General features: G+C 37.4%; 1 non-coding gene across 1 annotated transcript; it reads left to right on the top strand.

Annotated features, from left to right (window-relative positions):
* The first annotated feature begins 2,650 nt into the window (after positions 1 to 2,650).
* Positions 2,651 to 2,758, top strand: LOC128292463 (small nucleolar RNA R71). The gene has a single exon (XR_008282448.1). It is a non-coding gene; the product is annotated as a small nucleolar RNA R71 (small nucleolar RNA).
* Positions 2,759 to 4,674: the final 1,916 nt, after the last annotated feature.

The raw sequence follows: 4,674 nt of genomic DNA, 5'->3' as shown, positions 1-4,674 counted from the left end.
AAAAACCAGCATGTCCTAAAAAGCTTCTAATAGCCTTAACCGAACTAGGAGGCAGTAATTTTTCAATTGTTTCTATTTTAGATTTGTCCACCTCAATCCCTCTACTAGAAATTTTATGCCCTAATACAATACTTTCTTGAACCATGAAGTGGCATTTCTTCCAGTTAAGCACAAGGTTCGTTTCCTCACATCTTATTAAAACTCATTTTAGACAGAGATGGAAAGAGTTACCGAATACCAAGAAATCATCCATAAATACTTCCATGATATCTTCCACGAGTTCGTCGAAGATAGCCATCATACAGCGCTGAAAAATGGCAGGAGCATTACATAATCCAAAAGGCATTCTACGATAAGTGAACGTACCTTATGGGCATGTAAATGTCATTTTTTCTTGATCTTCAAGAGCTATTGGGATTTGGAAGTAACCCGAGAGTCCGTCTAGAAAGCAGTAGTACTTGCGCCCGGATAATCTTTCCAACATTTGGTCAATGAATGGCAAGGGGAAGTGATCTTTTCTTGTGGCATCATTCAATTTCCTGTAATCGATGCAAACTCTCTATCCTATGACTGTCCTTGTTAGGATTAATTCATTCTTCTTGTTGGTCACAACCGTCATGCCGCCTTTCTTAGGGACAACCTGCACTGGACTTACCCAAGAACTATCAGAAATAGGATAAATAATCTCAACATCTAGAAGTTTAATTACCTTGGCTTTTACAACTTCCTTCATGTTGGGGTTCAGTCATCTTTGAGCTTGCACACACGGCTGGTATTCATCTTCCATCAAAATTTTGTGGGTGCAAAAAAAAGGGCTGATTCCTTTAATGTCAGAAATTTTCCAAGCTATTGCCTTTTTATGTTCTTTTAATACTTGGATTAATTCCTCTTTCTCCTTGGGTTGCAAGTTAGAAGCAATGATAACTGGTAATGTAGGGTTATTTCCAAGGAATGCGTACTCCAAGTGGTTTGGTAATTGTTTAAGTTCCAGTTTGGGAGGCTCTTTAATAGAGGGTTTTTGCTTAAGTTCATTGTTTAGCTTAATGCCCTCATATTCTACTTGTCTTGAAGAGTACTCATTAGGTTCATCATCTGTCTCCTCTTCTTGAGCTAGATACAGTTCCAATGTGTCATCCTGTATAATTTCCTAAAAAGAGTCTTGAGTAGTATGATCAATAGAGTCAATAAAATAACATGAATCATCTTGTTCCCTAGAAAACCTCATAGCATCATAAATTTTAAAGATAATCTCCTCACCACCTATTCTCAGTGCCAATTTACCATCACCCACATCGATTACAGCCCTAGCAGTGGCTAAAAATGAGCGCCCTAAAATTAAGGGCACTTCCACATCTTCATCCATGTCAAGCACAACAAAGTCAATAGGAAATATGAATTTATCTAGTTTCACGAGTACGTCTTCTATAATGCCCCTAGGATATTTAACAGATCTATTGGCTAATTGAATACTCATCCTAGTAGGTGTAGGTACCCCAAGACCAAGTTGTTTGAACATTTTATATGGCATCAAATTAATGCTAGCGCCTAAATCAGCTAGTGCTTTTTCAACATTCAGACTACCAATTAAGCAAGGGATAGTAAAACTCCCTGGATCTTTAAGTTCAGTTGGCAACTTATTTTGGAGTATGGCTGAGCACTCCTCGTTGAGTTCTACTGTAGACAAGTCCTCGAATTTTCTTTTATTTGTTAGAAGCTCCTTCAAAAATTTTGCATATGTAGGCATCTATGAGATGGCTTCAACAAAAGGTAAGTTGATATGTAATTGCTTAAAAAGTTCAAGAAACTTACCGAATTGCGTATCAATGCGATGCTGGGTACGGAACCGGAGGTTTATATTCTTTCAGCACCCATTTGTCACTATTTTCAATTTTTTCTTACCCTCTTTCGCTTATCACGGCTTTTTACCTTAGCTTCTTTTCAGTTTTCGCTAACACTTTCCCACTCCTTAGTGTAACTGCTTCCACATGCTCTTTTGATTGGGTGTTACTAGGTAAACTCCCTAGTGGTCTTTCTGATTAATTTGGATAGCTAGCTTATTTGAGTTTCGAGCCCTTGGACCGATGCTTGTTGCTTCTTAAGTGCTGTCTCGATGTTCTGGAAACGAGTTTCTAACACCGATATAAACTTTGAGAGCATCTCTTCAAGGTTCGGCTTCTTTTCCTATTGGTAGGGTGGTAGCTGAAAACCCGGAAGATGTTGTGGTTTTTTATTTCCTTGGCCTCCCCACGAAAAATTGGGATGGTTCCTCCAACTTGCATTGTAAGTGTTACTAAATGGATTGTTTTGAGGTCAAGGATTATTACCCATATAGTTTAGTTGCTCGTTATCCATGTTATAGCCATAAGGTTGGTATTCCGAATGGCTTGTTCCACCGCTACTTGCTTTGCACTGCATTACTGGGTGAACCTGTGAAGAAATAAGAAAACCATCAATCTTTTTATTCAAGAGTTCTACCTGATTTGACAGCATGGTGGCCGAATCGACGTTATTCAGTGACATCTCCTCAATAAACTCATAGGCATCTTCAGGTGTTTTATTATTGATGGTTCCGCCAGCAGCTGCGTCAACCATTTACCGAGTCGAAGGATTCAGACCACTGTGGAATGTTTGAACTTGGAGCCAAAGCGGTAACCCATGGTGAGGGCACCTTCGCAGTAAGTCCTTGTATCTCTCCCATGCATCGTAGAGGGTTTCTAAAATGCATCTGCACAAAAGAAGAGATATCATTACGTAATTTAGCCGTTATAGCCGGCAAAAAATATTTTAGTAAGAATTTTTCGGTCATTTGTTCCCAAGTAGTAATTGACCCTCGTGGTAATGAGTTCAACCACTGTTTAGCTTTGTTCCTTAATGAAAAAGGGAATAACTGAAGATGAATGGCATCATCAGAAACGCCATTGATTTTATATGTATCGCAAAATTCCAGAAAGTTTGCTAAGTGAATGTTGGGATCTTCATCCTGCAAGCCATCAAACTGAAAAAATTGTTGTATCATTTGAATAGTGTTAGGTTTTAATTCAAAAGTATTTGCAGTTACAGTAGGTCTAACTATGCTAGATTCAGTTCCCGTTAAAGAAGGTTTAGCATAATCATACATAGTGCGTGGAGCAGGATTTTGATTAGCAGCAATTGCATGAGGTAGCTGATTGTCTTGGTTTTTAGCCATATCTTCAATTGGGGGTTGAGTATCATCTTCTTGCTCGTTCTCTGTGTACCGTAAGCTTTGCCTTATTTCTCTTTGATTTCTACGAACTATACGATCGATTTCTTCGTCAAAAAGTAATGGTCCTAATGGGTTTCTTCTAGTCATAAACTATAAAAACCTGCCAAGAGAAAGAAAAATTAAGTTAATAAATAAAAATAATAATAATTAAATTAAATTAAATTAAATTGCAAGAAAAATAAATGGCTAAAGTAATAAAAATTGAACGTTCCTAATATCTTAGCTCTCTGGCAACGACGCCAAAAACTTGATCGTGTGATTTCATGATAGGTTTTAAATATTTATAATTACTCGTTCTTGAACTAACTATTATTGCGATGGAGGCAAGGTACTTATCAAATAGTAGTATAGTTTTAGCAAGACCGGATTGTCGAACCCAAACGAACTAAAAGTACTAGTAATGACTGTCTTTTTATTATCTAGCCTAAGAATAAAGAGGTTTTGTTTTAATTAACTAATTATTTAAACTAAGAACGCACAAAGAAAAGAATTGGGGAATTGCTTTTGGGGAAAATCGATTGACTTAAGACAATACCTAAGGAAAAATCCACCTAGATTTTACTTGTTATTCTGGCTTTGAATCAGACAATTTATTCATTCAACTTGTTCCGTAGAGATCCCTAAGTTATGTTATTATCCCTATTCAAGACTAATAACGTCTAATCCCTAGATTAACTAACCGAGACTTTTCTCTAATTAACACTCTAGGGTTGCATTAACTCGATTTATGGATCCTCTTATTAGGTTTCACCCTAATCCGAAAAAATCCTGTCACCCTATGTCTAGACGCGAAATCAACTCCGCTTAATTGGGACAAATGTACTCTTAGACAGGGTCTATTCTTCCTCTGAATAAGAGCTTGTCTTGAATCAGTATCCTGGGATATCAAAACAAGAATTAAGAACACATAATTAAGAACAAGTTAAATATTTATCATACGATTCAGAAAATAATAACAAGATACATCTTAGGTTTCATTCCCCTTAGGTATTTAGGGATTTTAGTTCATAACTAGATAAGAAAACATCTCAGAAGAATAAAGAATACAAAACATAAAGAAAACCCAAAACTCCTGAAGCAAAATTGAGGAGAGATCTTCAGTCTTGATGATGAATCCGGGTTCTGAGATGGATCAATTGGCTTCCTTGGAGTAATTCCTTACTCCCTATTCTCTGTGTCCTTTTCTTCCTTCTTTAAGGTGTATTTATAGGCTTTTCTTCCTTCTTTAAGGTGTATTTATAGGCTTTGGAATGCCTAAAAGCCCTCAAAATTAGCCTTTTTCAAATTGGACTTAACTTGGGCTCGACAGGGACACGCCCGTGGCATACACTCGTGTTCGATTACTTCAGACCGTGTTCGACCTGCCAAATTTACACGGCTGTGTGGTCTACCCGTGTGAGGAGGTCCAGGCCGTGTTGATTTCGTACTTT

Source organism: Gossypium arboreum, chromosome 4, assembly GCF_025698485.1.
Source record: "Gossypium arboreum isolate Shixiya-1 chromosome 4, ASM2569848v2, whole genome shotgun sequence".
Lineage (NCBI taxonomy): Eukaryota > Viridiplantae > Streptophyta > Magnoliopsida > Malvales > Malvaceae > Gossypium > Gossypium arboreum.
The sequence above is the reverse complement of the archived record's forward strand: the minus strand, read 5'-3'. Positions and strand labels throughout refer to the sequence as shown.